Source organism: Phascolarctos cinereus, unplaced genomic scaffold (assembly GCF_003287225.1).
Source record: "Phascolarctos cinereus isolate Bilbo 61053 unplaced genomic scaffold, phaCin_HiC Scaffold_5;HRSCAF=322, whole genome shotgun sequence".
Classification (NCBI taxonomy): Eukaryota; Metazoa; Chordata; class Mammalia; order Diprotodontia; family Phascolarctidae; genus Phascolarctos; species Phascolarctos cinereus.
In genome coordinates this window covers 391704730-391727940 of record NW_027555958.1, presented here as the reverse complement: position 1 = coordinate 391727940, position 23211 = coordinate 391704730, and the positions used below count along the sequence as shown (strand labels likewise).

General features: G+C 36.3%; 1 pseudogene; it reads right to left on the bottom strand.

Annotated features, from left to right (window-relative positions):
• Positions 1-2921: 2921 nt before the first annotated feature.
• Positions 2922-21719, bottom strand: LOC144457709 (GTP-binding nuclear protein Ran pseudogene; annotated as a pseudogene).
• Positions 21720-23211: the final 1492 nt, after the last annotated feature.

Here is a 23211-nt window from a genome sequence, read left to right as displayed (position 1 = left end):
TGAGGCTAGATTTGAACTTAAGTCCTCCTGACTTCAGGGCTGGTGCTCTATCCACTGCGCCCTAGAGCTGCCCCTCTGGGATCTTTTCTTGAGCATATGTGCAAAGTTGTAACGTAAGTAATTCATAACTATTGGGTGGTATGCTCAGAGCAGGAGCTGGATGCTCCCTAGTTTCATGTGATAAATCATAGTCTGATACAACATCCCCCTGCACAGCCCCAACCTCTGCCATTGTCTCAGCAGTAAGTACTTTCTGTTGATGGGAACTTAAGGTTTTAAAAGAACATTTCCTTTCTTTTTGACTTCATATCTCTTCTTAGTCTCTTATCAGCCATATGTCTTGCTGCCAGTCATCCACACACAATTGGGGCAGGGAAGATTGGTTCAGTGAAATAAGCTTTACCTTTGCATTTGGGGTACACTTCCTGGGGAAAGTCTCAAGCTCAAAATTGTATTCTCACTTGGATATAGTTCAGCTCCATGGGTTTTACAGATACCCCTCACATCTTTTTCTGGCAACACTACAGCTCTTGCTTTATGCATCATTCTGAACAAGACGTTTGCATCCACATCAATCTTACTAAGCCTATATATACTGAAATCATAATTGGCTATTGGGTTTACCTATCTGTCAAGCATCATTCAACTTGGCACTAGTCAAAAAATTAATGGATTATTATGAATCCAAACTTGGAGTTTTATTCCATATACATTGTTTTTGAACTTCTCAGTGATACTCCTCTTTGAGGCCAGGAGCTCAAGCTTGTGAACAGGGCAATCAGTCTCACTGTCAATCAGATCTCTACTGTTGAAATGCAATTGGTCTCTGATGACATTCACTCTCTTGGTACATGGCAGCTTCCAAATCTTCCAATCTGGCAACTGTGTGGAGAACAAAAGGTTTGCTTGGGTCTGTATAAACTAATGCATGTGAGTGGATAAAGCAGTTGATTAAGTCTTTGAAGCCCTTTTCACATTTGCCTGTCAATCTATCTCCAAATGGCTTCGTAGATTTTAAGACAATCTGAATTTGCTCTCCTTTCCTAGGCCAGATATAATGATGATTCAGAACAACATTTTTAATAGATGTTGTTATACTAAATACTCATAATTTACAAGCTTCATGAAATGAAAATATTTCAAAATACAGAAACCTAGCAAAAGAAATAAAATTGTGTGGGACCAGGATGAGTTACGTATTATCCTGTCATCTTCTAACTTATTGGCATTATACTGAGGATGCTTTTGATGAACCTCCAGAATGTGATCCTACATCCAAATAAGTTTATTCAACTTCAAAAAGAAGTTATTATATTCACCTGAATGGCAGTCTAAAGCAGTAGTGTCAAATTCAAATAGAAATCAGGGCCATTAAACCAAACATCAGGATTTCTGCAGGCTGTATGTTGACTTGGAAAGCCACACATTATCATTATTTAGGTTTTATTGTACTTTCATTTATTTTATCTTCCAATTACATTTTAATCTAGTTTGGACCATACTCTGGAGTGCTGTGGGCTGTATGTGGCAAGTAGGCCACGTGTTTGACACCTTTGGTATAAAGAATATTACATAGAAAATGGCAGTATAGTGATTTGTTGTATGTTTGTTTCTATCTGAATTCCAATGAACAAGCCAGAAAGAATGAGATTATATTGCTAGCTGGAATTTAAAGTTTGCAAAGCATTTCACATATGGTCTCTTGTTTGATCCTCACAAAAACCCTGTGAGATAGGGAGGGAGATAGAGAAAGCACTACAGTGTGCCAAGCACAGGTACCAAAGCTATTATCGTGCCCATTTTACAGAGGTGGAAACTGCTAGAAGGGGTTAGATGTCTTTTCCATGTTCTCAAAATGAATGGGTTGGAGGTGGGATTGGAAGTAAGGACTTCCTGATTCAAAGTCTCACCATCTTCTACTATGCCACCACTCTATCCACTATGTCAAACTGAAAGAAAAGACACAAACCAAATATATGTTAATAATAATAGCTGCTAACATTTTATAGAATTTTGTAAACTTTAAATTGCTTCTATATGGATGATCTTACCTGTTTTTGCCTACAACGACTCAATGGGTATTTGGATGAAGAAACTTGGGCAAGTCACTTTCCCAGGACCACATAGTTAATAAGCGTCCGAGACAATATTTGAACCTAGGCCTCCCCTGACTCAATTTTAGTGTCTCCTGCAGCTTACTCAACAATATAATTCTTGACACAGCTCTTTAAAAGGGCCATTTATAGTGATGACATGTTTGATATTGTTGGTGTGGGAGTCAGGTCCAATAGTAGTCCAGTGTATGATTAATAATATTCCCAGCTCTGTAATGTAGCAAAACTATCCCTCTGGGTTATTTTCCATTATTTTTCTTTCGGTGCTAATTCAAAAAGCAACTGCTAATGGTCTTTTATGTAGATTTACTTTACTTGTTATTTGCAAAAACAGTAGTCATTTCCTTTGCCCTCATAAGTGAAAGTTAATACTTAACAACAGAAGCAAAATTGGCTTAATGATTCACTCATTAGTATAGTAACACTTTCATATCACATAAAAAGGAACCAGGGAAGGGACTTGTTTGCCCGAAGAAGTTTATGTAATCTAAACTAATTGGTGACAGCTGAGTCAAATTTGTAATTATCTTCTAGTGAAAATCCTTGGCCCTTGTTAAAGTTGCTTTTGGCTAGAAGATAACTGGGTCAAAAACCTCCCTGTATTATGACTATACTCAGGGGTTATTACACACTTTTAAGGATCTCAAGTCCTATGGAAAATGAAAACATTACATTTGTGCCAGCACTCTGCAGCAAAATGATTACTGCAAACAAAAGATACCTTACTCTCTGGAGGAGAGTATTTGTTCTGTTTTCTGCTGAGGAGCTGGTTACTTGGCCTAATTTCCCTGGTAAGCTGATAAAGGGTCAGAAGGAGCTGGCGCTGACAGGGCTAGAGACAATACGTCTAGAAGAGGCAGCAGAACCTGGAACAGAAACAGGTGGGCCAGCATGCGGTGAAAACCAGAAATAGAATCAAGATGCAGGCGGGGTCAGAACCAAGAGACTGAGGTTAACTGCTCAAAGCAATGGAGTAAGACGTTGAGCCCGAATATCACTCTGCAGGCAGAATCTGGGAGACCTGGGGTTAATGAAGCCTGAATCCCACACCTAAAGCCCAGGACTTTTAAGTCCAGAATGATTTAAAACAAATTAGAAAACCCTAGTAGGTAAGTTGTGGAAGTCACTTATGTGAGATGTCATAGGGTAGGCCATCGCTAAACTTCTGAAAGCTTGCAGGTTTTTGTCTCCTCAGAAAAGTATTCCAATTTTAGATAGTTTTAGTGTTTACAAAGCCATTTTTTTCATAATAATTGCACAAAGTAGATTATGCAGATATTATTTATCTCCCTCTCATACGTAAAGAAAATGAGGCTTTGGAAGTTTAAGTGCCTTGCCCATAGTCAAGCGGCTATGACACACACTAGCATATACACTTAGGTCTCTGGAGTTTGAGCCTGCCATTCCTTCTACTGTGTTACACACCCTCAAGATAGTTTTCTTCTGGGTAAGAGCAGTTTGGAAGAAAGGTATAAGAAGATCTAAAGATTTATTTCTCATCTAGGAGCCAGTAAGACCAAGCAAAGCTTTATAAAGCATTTGAGAGAGATGGCATAATGCTTCCTATAGATTTCCATGTTCTCTAAGTTCTTTCTTTTTCAAATCTGTCTCTCTCCATTGGCAAGTCAAAGCAAGAAGCATTTTTTAAGTTCCTACTATGGGCCAGGCATTGTGCTAACCTCTAAAGACACAAACAGAAGCAAAAAGTTGGGAAGGGAAGAAGCATTTTACCTCAGTTTCCTAAACTATGAAATAGGAATAATAACAGAACCTCCCTCACCAGGATTTTATAAGCATCAAATCAGATAATATTTGTAAAGCACTTAGCACAATTCCTGATAAATTTCTACTCTGTCAGCAACATTTTTCAAACCTCCCATTTAAGGCTTAAAACTCTCCTTCTATTCTACCACCACCAAATCCTTTATTCCTCACCCCAGTGTACCTTCAACAGTAATGTAGGGGTTTTTCCCCATGAATCCAAAGCAATGTGTCAGGAAGTAGAGTCGGCATATCTTTTGCTCCTCACTGACGTTTCTAGGCCCTCCCTTTGATATCATCATTTAGCAACGTCTTGTACTTTTGAGTTTCTTTGCATGTAGATTTATCACCTTATCTAGCTTCTGGTGTCAGTTGCTTACTCATCCCCAAGTCATTTTTACTACTTTCTTAAGTCAGTCTTTCTCTCATTGGAATCTTTGCTATACAGGCCTATGTCCTCTCAAATACCCTTGCTTCCCAGTATATCAACTTCTCCATTCCTGTGGCTTTCTCTTTCACTTCAGCTTAGCTACATACACTGTTGGGATGGTCATGTCTTTGATCCTCCATCTCCTGCAATTATCCTACCTCCAAGATCTAAAAATGCAAAATTCTCTCTGACTACAATCTCCTCTCTTCCCATTTCTCCTTGTGCCTTACTTCTAAACTTATTTTTCAACCTCAAAATAACTTCCAATTCCCAGTTCATTACCCTTACTCTGTCTCATTTTCCTTCTTAAACAATTTTGACTTTATGGTTAATCAGTTCAATTTTATACTTTCCTCCCTTTGAAACTCTTGCCACCTTATTCTACCAGTTTGGTTCCCCTGCTCTCCCTTCAACTGTGCCCAATTCCCACTCCTTAAGCAGCTAGTGCCAGACTTGGTGAGGACAACTGATCAGTTTTAGCCCTAGGGTAGCTCAGAATTTCTGAGCTCTCAAGAGATCTGCTCGTTTCAAACTACCCAGTAACAGGGAACGCAGGTATGTGCCACCATGTCAGCTTGATTCCTTTCTAAACCTAATCCTTTTTCGTGTGTGTCTTTAATACATACTATCCCATCTGTTTCAGGGGCTTGCCTGTCAAATGAGTCACTTACTCTCTTTTTCTAAACTTCTGGCTGCTTTTCTGTTACCTAAAAATCTCAGAAATGAAATCCCAGAGCTCCCTACTTTTAAAATTGTCACTTAATCTGGCCCTCCCAAGCTTTAATCCAACATATATTTCTCTTTGCTTAGTCAAATACTTAGAAAAATCTGTGTATAGCACTCTGTGGATTAATTGGGGCAAAGAAAAAATAAATATTGGCAGGCACTAAACTTCACAACTTTGTACATCTTAAAAACCTTTCAATATTAGCACATCCTTATTTTGCTGTGATAATATGTATTATACACTTTGGCAATAGGTTCACATGATTTTGACACATATTCTTTAATTCTTCATCATGAAAGTACACATTACCTTGGAAGATAAGCATGTCTGAAGAACTCATTTTTCAAAGCCTAGTTTTTTAAAAAATAGCTGTAGATTTTCTTTTCTTTAAAAAACAAATTTTATTGACATTTTTTGTTTTTATAAAACTTGTATTTCCCACTGTATATTTCCTTAATACCTCCCAAAGTACCATACACTGTAATAAAGAATAAGAAAATGGGAAGAGAGGGAAAAATGTTCTGCTGGACTAACCAACAAATCAAAAAATTCTGGTGCTATTATGTAGTGTTCCACACCCATAGTGCACACTTCTACAAAGAATCAGAAAAGAGTCTTCTCATGTATCTTTTTCTGGGGCCAAGATTGGCCATTATAATGCAAATTTAGTTTTGGTTGGTGGTTGTTATTGTTTTGATCTATTGTCATGATCATTGTATGTTGTTTTCCTGGTGCCATTTACTTCTTTTGCAGAAATTCCTGTATTTCCTTGAGTTTCTGTAGTTATTATGTTTACTGTTTTTTAATGACCTAGTAACATTTTGTTATATGGATATACCACAATTTGTTGAGAGATTCTTCAGTCATTGTGGCCCATAGATTTTTGGTGCTGCTTAAATTTCAGGCCATTCATTTATGTTTCTCTTAGATAAATTCTTTAACCTTTTGTTTCATGTGGCATGGTACCAGTTTGTGTTGCAGAATTTCATTTTCTTTTAGGAATTTCTATAATTCTAGAACAATTCTGCTTCTCATTATGTAAACACATTTATCAGAGTTCATCATTCCCTTAATGGAGACAAGAATTCCAGGCTCACGGCAAATAAAACCATCTCTAAAACATCATTTTGGGTGAATCATATTACAGTCCAGTGAAAATGCTCAGGCCTTAAAGACTCACCTGACTTCTTCTAACAACAGTTTTGTTATAGCTATGAATAAAAAAGTTAGTTGCAGCAGCAAAAACTGCATTTTCCCAAGCTCAATTCTATAATTTAAAAATAATTTTTTTTTGCCCATACAAACGTTTTTTACTCATATTGCTTGCCTTGATGTTCTTCCAACTTTAATAAGCCTAGATCATTCTGGGGAAGAACCAATAATAACTCTTTCAGCTTCTGGGTTCCTCTCAAGATTTTTGCTTATTTTCTGAGGATTAATTAGGTTGCTGAATAGCAATAGTTTGTCAATTCTTGTTGATGTTTTCATTTTTGATTACACTTTTTTCCACAGTATGATGTGACTAATCCTATTTCACTGTGGTCTTGAGTGATCCTTGAAGTGCTTGACTTCTCCACACCAATATCCAATGCAAATACACACACGTATACACACATACATTTATGTGTGTGTGTGTGTGTGTGTGTGTATAACAGTGACTGACGTTTGTTTTGTAAGAGCTACAACTTTTGACATGCTTTCTTAGAGTAATATTCACTCTGAATTAAAAGCACCACACACAAAAAGGAATACATGTGTTTGGCACTAAGTCCAACACTTAATTGATTTATAAAAAGTGGAGAAACCAGTTTAATCCCATTTCATCTGGTCAAGATCAGATGTTTTGAGTTATCCTAGTGTCAGTAGAAGTACACATACATGACCCTTGCTGTCCTAAAATGAAACCTTGGCAAGAATTCAGAAGCACAGTTACTAGTAGCAGCTCTGAAGTTAAAAATAGTTTGTCCTTTAACAACGCATTCATTAAGTGTACGTATACCATGGAACAGAAGATATAATCCTCCTTCGTTAGAACATGGAACCAAGCTTTCAAGTAATTCTGAGTATAGAGATTAAATATAGATTGTGGGCTGAAACAAGGACAACTTTGCACTCCACAACTGCCCTGTAGCTTTTCTGATGTTAAGTAACTAGTGCTCTCTTCCAAATGGGAAATAACAAAATGTTAAATTGACTGTAAAATGTGGACATTCTAGGTGGTACTTTTATGAGGTAGTTCAAGTTCCTTGAGTGAATTAAAAAGAGGTCAACAAAACAGGACAAATAATATTAGGCTATGACTTTGGGTGGCTGCTGAAAGTCAGTACAGGAAGAAGCAGGAGAAGAGGAAATCGGCTTCTAATGAAATGTAAAAAAAGACATAGGGAGCTGGAGAAGGGAAAGTTGTGACAACATTTTTTAAACTGGGAGAATGCTTTCATTCTAGATCCAGGACTCTAGGATAGAAGCTATTTTGGCCTACTGGGCACAAGGTATATACGGACAGATATGATGTAGCTGGAACACCTCTTCCCTCCTTTCCAAGGCAGTAATTTTCCTTTCTCCCCTTTGGCCTCTTCTCATGCAAACCTAAAGCACTTCCCTTTTGAGTATGGGGAAAATCTGTTTGCCTTTTTTTTGGTTTTTGTCTTTGTTTTGATATTTGCTTTGTCTTTATAAACAGCATTAGCCATTGGCCTATACTAGTCTGGATATACTTATTGAAAATGTAATTGGAGTGAGGACATTCTCAGAGAAAAGAGTGATGGAGTTGTTTTAGCAGAGTGCTGTCTCTGGCTGGAGGCTCAGTGATTGTACCACATGTATATACATAATATGTGTATGAGACAAGAGAAAGTGAAATGAGCACTTTTACCATTTTCCAGAGCAAAGAAAGAGTTTATATTTTTCTTTGTATCCTTAGGGCTTAGCACAGTTCCTGGCACATAGTAAGTACTTAATAAGCATTTATTGATTGATTTATTTCTCATGGCATAAACAACTTTTATCTAGTTATATCATAGAGACTTTTATCAGTCTTTAATGTGGTGGGTTGATATGTAGCCTTAGGTGTGTTAGAAATCCTTGAATCATCAGATTCAAAAAATAGGCTAGCAAACTATCTCAATTTGATTTCTTAGGGCAAAATAAGATTTTTTTTTTTAACATTTATTAATTTTGTTTTGCTTTACCTCTCCTCCCCCACAGCCAAGCAATGAGAAATCCCTATTCTTTTTTCCCCCCACAGATTTGATTGGACTTTGTCTTCCCTACTTTAGGATTTCCTAACTGTAATTTTGAACCAGATGAATTGCATTTAAATATTTCTGCAGTTTCTTTTTTGACTTTTAGTTGTATCAGGGTGATGGAATCTAGATTTCCTTCTGGATTAGGTATTTAACATTGTGTCTAGGCTTCCTACTGTAGCATGGCATAGTATGAATGCATCAATGTGAGCCTTAAAAGTTAAATTTGGGAGCACAGCTTGTAGTTCACTTTGGCTAGAATATAATGTACATGAAGCAGAGGCTGGGGAAAGGGGGGGGAGAAGGGCTAGAAAATAGTATTTGAGAGGTAGGTTGGAACCACATTATGAAAGGAAAGTTTTCAATGCTAGATGGAAGAGTTTACATAGGGAAGAGTTTATACAGTATATCTAAAAATCTTAGGAAAATTTTAAGTTTTAGTAGCTTTAAGTTTTAGTTGCTTAAAACTACATTGACTTTTGGAACATCCCATGTTTTACCATACAAGTAATAGGGTAGTCATTGAAAATTTTTGAGAAAGGGAGTGATATGACCAGATTTGTGCTTTAGAAAAAAATTATTTCAATAGTTCTATTTAGATTGGAATAGAAAAAAATGGAGAATGGGAAAAAAACTGGGGGTCTATTTGGTAGGTTGTGGTGATGAGGGTTTGAACTGAGCTGGTGGACATGTGAGTAGTGAGAATGTGATGGATTTGAAAGAGTTAGCGGGTAAAATATTCTCTTCTCTAATTTACTTATTGGGTCACCCTCTAAGTCTAAATCATATACCAATTTTGACCTTATCTTGTTACGCAGCATGAGATGTTAATCTATACCTAGTTTCTGCCAAATTGCTTTCCAGTTTTCCCAGCAAGTTTTGTCAAACAGTGAGTTCTTGTCCAAAAATCTGGAATCTTTGTATTGATTGAACTCTAGACTGCTATGTTCATATGCTAACATGTATTGTGTACGTAATCAATCTCATTGATCCACCACTCCATTTCTTCACCAGTATCACATTATTCTGATTATTATTGCTTTGTAGCACAGTTTGAGGACTGGTACTGCTAGGCCACCTTCTTTCACATTTTTTATTTGATTCCCTTGATATTCTTGACCTTTTGTTCTTCCAAGTGAATTTTGTTACTATTTTTTCCTAGCTACATAAAGTAATTTTCTTGATAGTTTGATTGGTATGACACTGAATAAGTCAACTAATTTAGGTAGAAATTGTCATTTTTATTACATTGATTTGGCCTCCTCAGGAGCAATTAATATTTTTTCCCCAATTGTTTGACTCTGACTTTATTTGTGGGAATAAATGTTTTGTAATTGACTTAATACAGTTCCTTGGTTTGTCCTGGCAGGTAGACACCTAAGTATTTTACGTTTTCCAGTTACTTAAAATGGTATTTCTTTTTCTGCTGAGCTTTGTTGATAATATACAGAAATAGCTAATTATTTATGTAGGTTTATTTTATATCTTACAACTTTGTTGAAGTTGTTAATTATTTCAATTAGTTTTTTAGTTGTTTCTCTAGGATTCTCTAAGTATTCTATCTTATCACTTGCAAAGAGTGATAGTTTTGTTTCTTCATTGCCTATTCTAATTCCTTCAATTTCTTTTTCTTCTGTTATTGCTATAATTAGCATTTTTAGCACAACATTGAACAATAGTGGTGATAATGAGCATCTTGCTTCACCTCTGATCGTATTAGGAGTCTTCTGGCTCATCTCTGTTACAAATAATGCTTTCTGCTGGTTTTAGATATTACTTATCATTTTAAGGAAAGTTCAATTATTCCTATGATTTCTAGTGTTCTTAATAGGAATGACTGTCGTATTTTGTCAGAAGCCTTTTCTACATTTATAGAGATAAGTCATTTTTTTTGGGGGGTTGTTATTCATATGTACAATTATACTGATATTTTTTCTATATTGAACCAGCTTTTCATTCCTGGGACAAATCCCTCCTGATTATAGTGTATGATCTTTGTGATATATTTCTATAATCTCCTTGCTAGTATTTTATTTTAAAAATTTACATCAGTCTTCTTAGGGAAATTGGTCTATAGCTTTCTTTTTCTGTTTTTGCCCTTCTTGGTTTAGGTATCAGCACAGTATTTGTGTCATAAGAGGAATTTGATAGTATTCCTTCTTTGCCCGTTACCCCTCCCCCCCAATAGTTTACATTGTATTGGAATTAATTGTTCTTTAAATGTTGGGTAGAATTCACTTCTGAATCTATCTGGTCCTGAGGATTTTTTCTTCAGGAGCTTACTGATGGCTTGTTCAATTTCTTTTTCCAATATAGGGTTATTTAGGTATTCTATTTTCTCTTTCCTTAATCTGGGCAATTAATATTTTTGTAACTGTTCATCCATTTCACTTAGATCATTAGATTTATTAGCATATAATTAGGTGAAATAGCATCTAATAATTGCTTTAATTTTCTCTTTGTTAGTGGTGAATTCATCCTTTTCATTTTTGATACTGGTGATTTAGTTCTCTTTTTCTTTTTCAATAAAATTAATCAATGGTTTATCTATTTTGTTGCCCCCCCTCATAAAATCAGCTCCTGCTTTTATTTAATCGGTTCAATAGTTTTTTTTTTTACTTTCAATTTTTATCAATCTCTCCTTTGATTTTCAGGATTTCCAATTTGGTGTTCAATTGTGGGGGTTTAATTTGTTCTTTTCTAAGTTTTTTTTTTTTGGTTGCTGTTGTAGTATATTCAAGTCACTGATCTGCTCTTTTTTCTATTTTATTGGTGTAAATGTTTAGAGATATGAATTTTCTTCTAAATACTTTGGCTGTATCCCATAAATGTTGATATTTTGTCTAGTTGTCATTCTTTGTAATGAAAATATTTATTGTTTCTATGATTTATCCTTTGACCCACTCATTCTTTAGGATTAGATTATTTAGCTTCCAATTAATTTTTAATCTCTGTTTCTATGGCCTTTTATTGAATGTAATTTTCATTGTGTTATGATCTGAAACTGATGCATTTAATTTTTCTGCTTTTCTGCATTTGGTTTTCTGCATTTCTCAATTTTTATGTAAGTGCCATGTATCACTGAGAAAGAGGTATATTATTTTTTATTCCCATTTAATTTTCTCCAAAGGTCTATCGTATCTAATTTTTCTAGAGTTCTATTTATTTTATTTACTGATTTTTTGTTTATTTCTGGTTAGATTTATTTAGTTCTGAGAGGGGTAAAGTCAGGTCTCCTACTATTATAGTTTTACTGTTTATTTCCTCCTGTAATTCACTTAACTTCTCCTTTAAGAATTTGAATGCTATACCACTTGGTGCATATATGTTTAGAATTGATATTACTTTGTCTATGGTACCTTTTAGAAAACTAGTTTCCCTGCTTATCTCTTTCAATTAGATTTATTTTTGCTTTTGCCTTGTCTGAGATGATGATTGCTACCCCTGATTTTTTTTTTAACTTCAGCTGAAGCATAATAGATTCTGCTCCAGCCTTTTATCTTTAGTTTGTATTTGTTTCTCTCCTTCAAGTATGTTTCTTGAAAACAACATATTGTTGGATTCTGATTTTTAATCCACTGTTCTGTCTACTTCTATTTTATGGGTGAGTTCATCACATTCACAGTTAGGATTCCTAACTATACATTTCCCTCTATCCTCTTTTTCCTCCTGTTTATCCTATTCTTTTCCTCCTTTCACCCTGTCCCTCCTCAAAAATGTTTTGCTTCTGTCCACTTGCTGCCTCCTCCAATGCACCACCCCTTGTAGGAGTTCCTCCTCCCCATGCACCCTTCTCTTATATTCCTTTCCTTCTACTTCCCTGTAGGCAAGATAGATTTCTATGCCCAACTGAGTGTGTATGTTATTTCCTCTTTGAACCAATTCCAACAAGAGTAAGATTCAAACTTTGCCTGCCATCCCCATCCTGTGTCCTTCCACCATAAAAGCTCTTCCTTTCATGCTTCTTTTATGTGAGATAATTTACCCCATTCTACCTCTCTCTTCCTCTTCTCCCAGTCCATCCTTTTTGAAAAATCCTTTTTTGAAATCATTCCATCATAGTCAACTCACACCCATCCTCTCTGTCTATCTATATTCCTTCTAGTTTCCCTAATAATGATAAAGCTCTTAGGAGCTCTAAGTATCATTTCCCATGTAGGAATGTAAACCCTTAAACATTTTTTGAATCCCTTATGATTTATCTTTCTGGTTTAGCTTTTTTGCTTCTCTTGAGCCTTGTATTTGAAAGTCAAATTTTCTATTCAGCTCGGGTCTTTCTATCAGAAATTCTTGAAAGTCCTTTATTTCATTAAATATCCATTTTTTCTCTCCAAAGGATTATACTCAGTTTTGCCAGGTATTACAATCCAAACCCTCTGATCCTTTAATGTAGAAGCTGTTAAATCTTGTATTATCCTGACTGTGGCTCCATGGTATTTGAACTGTTTCTTTCTGACTGCTTGCATTATTTTCTCCTTGACCTGGGAGCTATGGAATTTGGTTATAATATTCCTGCAAGCTTTCATTTTGGGGTCTCTTTTAGGAGGTGATTGGTGAATTCTTTCAATTTCTATTTCACCCTCTAGAATATCAGGGCAATTTTTCTTAATAATTTCTGAAAATATGATGTCTAGGCTCTTTTTTTGTGATCATGGCTTTCAGGGAATTCTATAATTCTTAAATAATGTCCCTTGATCTATTTTCCAGGTCACTTGTTTTTCTGATGAGATATTTCACATTTTCTTCTTTTGATTTTGTTTTATTTTTCTTGATTTCTCATGAAGTTATTAGCTTCCATTTGCCCAATTCTAATTTTTAAGGAATTATTCTTCTCAGTCAGCTTTTGAATACCCTTTTCCATTTAGCTAATTCTGCTTTTTAAGGAATTATTTTCTTCAGTGAATTTTTGTACCTCTTTTCCCATTTGGCCAATTCTGCTTTTTTTTTTTTTTAAAAAGAGTTCCCTTCAATGAATTTTTGTGGTTCTTTTACTAAGCTATTGATTCTTTTCATGATTTTCTTGCATCACTCTCATTTCTTTTTCCAATTTCCCCCTCTACCTCTTATTTGATTAAAAAAAATCTTTTTTGAGTTCTTTCAGGAATTCTTTGTAGGCCTGTGACCAATTCCCATTTTTTCTTTGAGGCTTTACATGTAGCTGCATGGATTTTGTTGTCTTCTTCTGGGGTTTATGTTTTGATCTTCTCTGTCACCATAGTAACTTTCTATGGTCAGATGATTTTTTGTTTGCTCATTTTTCCAGCCTATTTCCTGACTTTTACTCTGCTCCTGGGGCAAAAGGGGCACTCTGTAAAGTTTCAGGTTTTTCTTGCTCCTGTTTGCCGAGCTAGTTCTGGGTGTTTGTAAGTTTTCAGTTCTTCCAAGGTGGTATGATCTAAGGAGAGTTGTGGCCATTGCTCTCTGGGCCTATTTTCTGCTCTGTGAGTGACCACAAGCACTCTTTTCCATCCTAGAACTATGACCAGGGTTCCTGTCCCCCTGGGCCCTGCAAGCTGGTACACTAGTTCTTTTCCTCAACCTGGGACTGTGACTCAGAATTATATAGGGGGAATGTAACAGAACACCTAGTGCCAGATAAAGGTTCCTTTTAATCTTTTTTTGACCTATGGTCTGGCCCCCTTACTGTCTGTGGGCTGAGAGCTCCTGAAGCTGTAAAAACTGAAGCAGCTATCCCTAAGGCCTGCTGCTGGCTTGACAGTCCACGGTCTATGCTTCATTGCACTTCAGACTCAACCATCACCCTAGTGAGACAGACCTTTCTTGATGACCCTATAAATTGTCTTGGGTTGGGAAATTGTTTCACCCCAACCTTTTCATGGTTCTGTCACTCCAGAATTTGTTTTAAGGCATTATTTTAAAGTTGTTTGGAGGGGAATTTAGGAGAGACTCCCAGGTGAGTCCTTGATATTACTATGCCACCTTGGTTCACCAGAGATTATTTTAAAAATTAATTTTAGTTATAAATTAATTTGAATCATAGCTTTTGCATACCTTTATTGCCCTCCCTTCTGTCCCACCCAGAGAGCTATCTTTTACAAATAAAGAACATAAGAGAAAGAGGAGAAAAGGCAGATTAGCAAAAGTAATCAATATATCAATTAAGTTCAATACTTTGCATAATGAGGGAATGTCTACAGTTATTTACCTGTCAAAAAAAAAAGAGGAGGTACATTTTCATATCTCTTCCTCAGCATCCAACGTGGTTATTATAAACACATAGCATCTGGTTTTATTTTTGTTTTCATTCCTACTTCTGTTTCTTTCACTTTGCATCACCTGATATATGTTTTCCCAGGCATTTTCATTGGATTGTAAGCTCTTTGCTGGCAAGAACTCTTTCACCTCTTTGTATTTCAGTGCTTGGCACAGTGCCTGACAGTAGGTACTTAAAATGTTTATTGATTGATGCATCCCTTTATTTTTCATACTATTAAATTGTTATGACATTGTACTATCCAATTACATTCATGTACCACAAATTTAACCATTTTTTTTCCCAGTAAATGGGGATTCTCTCTGTTTCCAGGCCTTTATCCTTATAAAAAGCACTACTCTATATATTTTGGTTTATATAATAACGATAATAGCTAACATTCGATAATAGCTAACATTTATATAACACTCAAAGGTTCGACAAGAACTTTACACATATTATTTCACTTAATCCTTGCAACTACCATGTGAGGTAGGTGGTATTCTTATATACATTTTACTAATGAGAAAACTGAGGCCAAGAGAGACTATGCCTTTGCAGGCTCACAAAGCTAGTAAATTTCTGATATAAGGTCTGAACTCAGATTTCTCTATTCCATGTCTAGCATTTTATTAACAATGCTACTTAGGTGCTTTTGTGTTTTGTCTTTTTTGTATATGGTCTTTTTTGTCCCAAAAGTCTTATTGCCATTTTAGAATGAACTAAGACCTCTGGGACACCATACACATGCATAAGAGTGGAATATTTGGGTCAAAAGGTAGGGACATTTTAGTCGCTTTCTTAGCATTATTAGAAATTGTTTTCTAGGTGGTGCAATGGATAGAGTGCCAGGCCTAGAGTCAGGAAGACTCATCTTCCTGAGTTCAATTCTGGCCTTATACACTTACTAGCTGTGTGACCCTGGGCAAATCACTTAACTCTGCTTAAGTCCTCATCTGTAAAATGACGAGAAGGAAATGGCAAACCACTCTAGTATCTTTGCCAAGAAGAACCCAAATGGAGTCACAAAGAGTTGCACATGACTAAAAACTGTCATAGAACATGAACATTCTATAATTTACTAGTTAAGTCATAGAGATTTGTCTGTGCTTCAGCAAGATTAGGGGACTTAACCATGGTCATATAGCTAGTTAGTGTGAGAGGTAGCATTTAAATCATGTCTTTCTGACTCTAGGTCATGTACTCTGTGTCTATGCCACAATGGTTTGCCATGTACCTAAATGAGGTCCTAATTGTGCCTCTTCCAATTACCACTTAAAGTGAGCTCACCTAGCTCTCTCTCAGCCTGATTTTGTGGTGTTTCTGTCAACTTCTGGGTAGAAATTGGGGTAGAATATTCTAGAAAGGTGCTAGAAGCATTAAAGGAGAAAGCACATAAGATCAGAATATAGGTGGACTCTCTTTTTGTGATGAAGTATTAAAAATGAAGAAGAGAACCATCTGCATTATTTACAAGGACCTCTTATCCTCTGGGACTCCATGTATAATTGCCTTCCTTAAGAGACTCTGGGATATGAATGTAACCAGCTTATTGTCAGCCATCTGGGATTATTAGCTTTTTTGGGGGGGCTGGGGTGGGGTGGGATGGTGGTGGTTGTTGTGGTTTTGAGATTCCATGAACCAAATCTCTAAACTCCTACCAATAATTCAGATGCTAATACTCAGAAACAATTGGATATTCTCCAAAGGAAATTGGTGTGAGCTGATGTGGAACAACATCTAACAGCTAATTATCATTTTAGGGGAAATTCTGGGGTTTCTGGCTCCTAAGAGCAGGTTGAGGATTTGTGCTAGAATTGGCAGTAATGTGAGGTTGATCTGCTGGGTTTCAGGGTATGTTGCTTTGTTTGGAATTAAGTATAAATAGCTACACTCCATCATTTGCTGTTAAGCACCCAATTAAATTTATTGCCATTGATAGTTTTCAAGTGCCTTGGGTCAAGGCTATTGAACTGTAATTTTATTTTGGCAGCATCTTGAAAATGTTTTCTTAGTTCATGTCAAGGCTCCTTTCTGCTATCCAATTCAGCATAGGCAACATTTTTCTGCTTATAGATTTTCTGTTTAATTCATGAAACAGGGGCGATCTTGACTGTGTTAGCATTATTTGGATGCCATTATAGTGACCATTCTCCTACCATGTACCTGATTTTAAAAAAAGTTATTTTTGCCTTTTAGTCAATTAGCAACCTCTCTTCTGAGCTCCAGTCTCATATCACCTATTGGACATCGTGAATTAGATGTTCCAAGCACATCTTAAAGTCAGCATGTCCCAGACTGAATTCATTATCTTTTTCTCCAAATCCTCCCCTTTTCCTAGCTTTCCTATTACTGTTAAGGTTACCACCATCCTTCCAGTCACCCAGGTTTGCAACTTTGGTTTCATCCTTAACTTCTTATTCTTTTTTACTCCCCAAATCCAATCTGTTGCCAATGTCTATTGATATTATCTTCCTAATACTGCCCATATGTCATTTTCTTTCCTCTGACACTGTCATGAGCCAGGTATAATCAATTAATCAATAAACATTTGTTAAATGCCTACTCTGTGCTAGGCACTGTGCTAAATACTAGGAACACAAAAAAAAGGCAAAACCAATCCCTTCCCTCAAGGAATTGGTAATCTAATGGGGGTATTTGGGATAGAGGGCAGTAGCATGCTGGGGAAAAGATCCAGAAAGGTTTCATGCTTTCACTCATCTGGAAAGAAGACAGAAACCCCCGAATTTCCCCTGAGCTGCATCTTAAAGGAAGTTGAAGAATTCTGAGGTGAAGGTAAGGACAGAGCACATTCCAAGAATGTGGAATAGCCAGTCCCAAGGCAAGGAGAAGAGAAGTTAAGTATATTATTTGAAGAGTAGAAAGAAGGCCAATGTGATTAGATTACAGAGTGTAAGAGGAGAAGTAATGTCCAATGAGTCTGGAAAGATAGGCTGGGGCCAGGTTGCATAGTGCTTTACAAACTAAATGGAAGAGTTTATATTTTATCTTAGAGTCAATAGGAAACCACTGAAGTTGATTGAGTAGTTGAATCACATGGCCACACCTTCATTTAAGGAAATTACCTTGGAAGTTATATGTTGTGGCTAAGGACCAGATATATCAAGATTAAAGAACAAACATTTTCAAGTCTGTCGCTGCAAAGAGCTGGTAGTGCTAAGGATGTTATTTTTTTTTAATGATTCCCTTATTAAGGGTGATCATTTGTTTTATTTTTTGAGATGTCTGAAATACAATTTTATTATAATCAGAATATAAATGATAAAGCAATGCGAATAATAGAAATGAACAAGATTCACCACTAAATGTCATAATTGACTTTAGCAGTCTCATGCTTGAGACTCAACAATAGGGACACAATTGCAGTAAGTTTGCAGGTCCAAAATATGAATTGTTTTTTTCAAACTGCCATATTCACTGTGAAACTCATTCACCCTTTCCAGCAACCATTTACATAATAAAGTGTCAAACATTGGATATCACAGGATGATACTGGAAAAACTAAGCCTGTAGCTTCATTCTGTTATAGGTGGTCACCACTATCATTAGTTAGTGGGTCCAGTAGTCTGAGCAATCTGTAACAATTGCTCATACTCGAATTACTAATGCTAGGTCCATGAGTGACTGGAGGTCAGTCAGACAACAAGCATTTATTAAGTACCTCTATTTGCCAAGAATTTATCTAAGTACTGAGCACAAAGAAAAGAGGAGTTCCTGTGCGGTCCCTTAAGGCACCTCACATTCTAACAGGGAATACAATACATCAAATATCCAAAATAAATTGAAGCTAATCTCAGAGCATAGACACTAGAAGTGTTGGGTGGGGAGTTAGGGAGGAGGGAAAGAATTCCTATTGAATGTGGGATTTGAGCTAGTCTTGAAGGAAATAAGGGAAGCGGTGAGGCTGAAGTAAGGATGAAGAGCATTTAAGGCATGGGAGACAGTGAAAAGGGATTGAATGTCACATGTGAAGACCAGCAAGAAAGCCAGTGTAGTGTATAGAAGGGAGTTACTATAAGAAGACTGGAAAGGTAGGAAGAGGTCAGGTTGTTAATGGCTTTAAGTGCCGTACAGATGCTTTCATATTTGATTCTAGAGGTAATAGGTGGTCATTAGTGTTTGAGTAAGGGTGTAGCATGGTCAGCCATATGCTTTAGGAAAATTACTTTGACATTTGAGTGAAGGATAGATTGGAGTGATGAGAGGTTTGAGGCAAGGAGATAAATTAGATTATTTCTATATTGCTGGTGTGAGGTGATGGGGCCTGCACCAGGATGGCAAGCAGGCATAGCAACAAATTTCAAATTAGGGTTTCCACCAAAGTTTCAAGTAAATTAAAGGAAGTTTTCTTAAAGTTGTAGTAACTTTTAGCTGAAATATCATAATATGCTATCTTCCTATGGAAGACAATGTATTTCATCTTGATTATTCTGTCCTTAATAGTGCTACCACACAACACTCTAGGTATGTTTTCTACATACTCCTATCATATCTGTATTCCAGTTAAGCATGTTCTTATAAGTAACTTTTTATGTTACATCAAAAATTACAACAACCTGCTGAACTTGAATATAATAACCATTTCTCATACTACCATGTTTTAAATTTGGTTAAATTTATGTTATCTTAACATATGTTAAATTCAAAAGACCCTCAGTATGGAACACAGGTGGATTGACTGCAACACCCAACCTGAGATGGCTATATATTTTTGAAATTCATTAGTTGAGTGATGTTTTATAAATAAGGTTTTTTTTAGTACCTTCATCACCCACTAATACAAATTTGAATTGAACTCCTTTGATCAAGTTTCTCTGGTGTGGTTATCATAATGGTTCTTTTGAAAGTGTCTGTCTTCATCTGATTGAACTCATCATTTGTTTGAAACAAAAGGGGATCTATTGATAAAAGCCATTAATACCTATGAGTAATAATAATGCAGTTGAATTTCCACAACTACTTTTAGTTTAACACATTCACATTTATTCAGGGGCTAGTTTAAGGGCAGCTAGGTGGCGTAGTGGATAGAGTATCAGGCATCTTCCTCAGTTCAAGTCTGGTTTCATACACTTATAGCTGTGTGACCTGGTACAAGTCACTTAATCCTGTTTCCTCAGTTTTTTCATCTGTAAAATGAGTTAGAGAAGGAAATGGCAAACCACCCTGGTATCTTTGCCAAAAAAACCAAACAAAGCCCTAAATGGGTCATGAAGAGTCAGACACAACTAAACAACTGAACAACAAAGTTTCAAGATACACAGGAAGTGGGATTGTAAAGATGGATTTGGAAACATATCAGAATTTATTAAAACAAATGAGCATTTTAGTAAAGGGCTATATACTTATGCCAGTGATGTTACTGTCACTCAAAGTATTTTAGAACACATCTTCTGGATTTACTTTTGAAGGTAGATGGAGACACAGGAAAATCAGTCCCATACTGATTTTCTTTTAAACATAATATTTTTTAAAAAAACAAAAAATTTATTTTTTCAGATTTAGATTTCAAAGGGACTGTATAAATCATCAAATACAACTCTAACCTTTTACAGAATAGGAAATTGAAGCCTACAGAGGTTAAATGATTTGCCAAAAGTTATAAAAGTAGTAAGCAACAGAGGGAATTCAAACCTAGGTCTTTAGCTTCAAGTTTAGTGTCTCTCCCACTGTCTCATAGATCTGACTTGCTTCAAAAACACATTCACCATTCAAGAAAATGATTTGCCACTGAAGGGAATTCCAAGAGAAGGGTTCATTTCATATGCAATTAAGAAAAGGCTCTCAATCATCAAGTCATAATCTTTCACAATATCACGATACATAGAATCTTTATGAATTTGTTGATTGTTCTCTAGGATTTTGCATAGTAGTCAACAAATAATTTAAGTCAACAAGTAGTTTAGCACTTATCTTGTGCCAGGCATCTAACTTAGGGCTCAGAATACAAATAAAAGGGAAAAAACCAGTGCTAACTCTTAAAGAGCTCACAGTCCAATGAAGGAGATAACATACAAATAACTAGGTAAAAACAAAATAAACACAAAATAAATTGGAGAAAATCTTAGAGGGAAAACACTGAAATTAAGGAGGACTGAGAAAGACTTCTTGCTTTTGAAAGATTTTTTAGCTGAGATTTGAAGGAAGCCAGGGGGCAGAGGTGGGGAGGGAGAGGGAGACTGTAAATCAACCAGTGAAAATGCCTGGATTCAGGAGGTGTGGTGTGTCTTAATACAAGGAAGAGCAAGAAGGTCAGAATCAACATATCATAGAATATGTAGTGGGGAGGGAAAGGTGTAAGGAACTGGAAAGGTAGGAGGGGCTCAGGATATGAAGGGCTTTAAAATCCGTACAGAAGATTTTATGTTTAATTCTGGAAGTACTAGAGAGGCATTGGAGTTTATTGAATAAAGGGGTCTGATCTATACTTTAGGAAGATAAGTATGACAGCCGAGTGGAGGATAGACTGTATAGTGTGGAGAGACTGGAGGCACAGAGACTAACTAGCAGGCTTTTGAGATAATCCAGGTGTGATGTAATGAGGGGCCTGCACTAGTGGCAAAGGAAAGGTGGGGGTGGGAGTAATAGATGGTTATGAAGGTAGAAATGACACAACTTGACAAAAAAGTAGATATAGACAGTGATAAAGCCTGAGGAGTTGAGGATAACACTGAGTTTTCAAGCCTGGGTGAGGAGGAGGATGTGCATACCCTTGTGAACAGGGAAGTTAGGAAGAGGGAGGATTTAGGGGTAAGATAACGAGTTCAGTTTTGGATATTATGAGTTTAAGATAACTACGAGACATACAATTTGCGATGTCCAAAAGACATCCGACATTCATTTTGCAGCTGTTACAGATAAAAAATTGATGAATGCTAGCAGTCTATATCTGTGTCACACATTAAGGAAATATGTTCCGATAAGTATTTGATTTGAGTTCATTTTAAAAATGACAACTTTTATGTAACCATTTGCAAAGCTAACTGATTTAATTATAATAGTCTCAGTTATCAGAAGCCTTCTAATTTACCCCCTGTTTTGGAATAGATTTGATCCCAGGGTTAGGGATCATCCCTGTCCAAAGGACTTTGGAATACCTTTTACATAACAGATCATTTTGATTTGTTCTTACTGAACAAACACAAATGTTGGTGTTGGCCTGGGGAGTCTGCTGGAGGGCAAAGGGTAACATTTTGTAAATCATTACCATGTTTCATGGTTTACTTCATCATTGTTTCTTGAGTGGTGCCTTTTTGTTATTGTTTATTTGATTAGTCACGTCTGACCCTTCATGATCCCAGTTGCAATTTCCTTGGCAAAGATACTGGAGTGATTTGCTATTTTCTTCTCCAGCTCATTTTACAAATGAGAGAACTGAGGCAAACAGGGTTAAATGTCTTGCCCAGGGTCACACAGCTAGTAAATGTCCGAGGCTAGGTTTGAACTCAGGTCCTCCTGACTCCCAGGCTACCACGCTATCCACTGCTTCACCTTGCTATCTTTGAGTGCCTGTTGATATACAAGTGCTCAATAAATGCTTTTTGCTAGACCCACTGAGGGATTAGAGTTTGAATTACTTTATTTTACTCTTTTATCTTCCTGTGTACCTTTGTAATACAATGGTTGATCAGTTATTCCCTGAGTCCATTTCCCTTTCTAATGGTTGACCAAGTCTTTCTTCCCTGTATCCATTTCCCTTTTTATTCCTTTTATGTTTTTTTTGGTCTACATTCTTCTCTCCTTTCCACTGTGGTTTTTCCATCTGGCCTGTCATTTCTATTCACCTCTTCTTAATACTCTGACCTTTTAATCTTAAGTTTACTTTACTCCTCCCCTAATGCTTGTATCTTCCCTTGATTGATTATTTCCAACTTTACCTATAAATATCTTGTTTATACATTGTTTTTTGCATGCTGTCTTCCCAATTGACCTTTACAAGTTTTCTTTTTTGGTGTGTGTGGGGTGGGGTGGGGGGTGTCTTTGAAACCTGGTTACTTAGCACAGTGCTTGACACATAATAGATGCCACAAAAATGCTTGTTGATTGACTGACTCTCGTTTGGTTTGCTTATAAGCCCATACTTATAGCTCTTGCCCTCACTCATTTTCTTCTACCATTTAGATCAGTGATCTTTGTTTCTACTTGTCTTTTACTTCTTTGATTTCATTATTTTTCTTGTTTTTGTTTTCCTCTCCTGAACTCAGGCACATAATACTGATTGCCACTGTGTTATTTACATGCTTCTCTGGTTTTGTTTAGGTTTCAGTTTCATCAGAGACAGGAGGCACTATGTTAGAATTTTATGCTATTAACTCCTATTTATCCACCCTAACAGAGGAAAGAAGGGGCATAAATAATACAAAAGGTCAGGTGATAATAAAATAATCTCCTTGGTTTTGGAAAATATTTTATAAAAACCCTTTATTCACCCTCTTCTTCAGCTCCTAGAAGCTTTACTTTCTTAACCATATTTTTTTTCCTGAGGCTAATTGGCTTGTATTTCCAAACAGTTGGTGGTTGGAGATAGAGAATGGGTCATCCTGCAGGGTGGCAAAAAACAGCTGATCAGAGATAACATATTTGTTATGGATGATGGAGAATAAACTGTTCTCTTGTTTTGCTTTTTGTAGAGTTAGAGGCTTATAGGATTCAGAACTGGAGGGTACCTTAAAGATTATGCCATTCAACCTCTTCATTTTTCA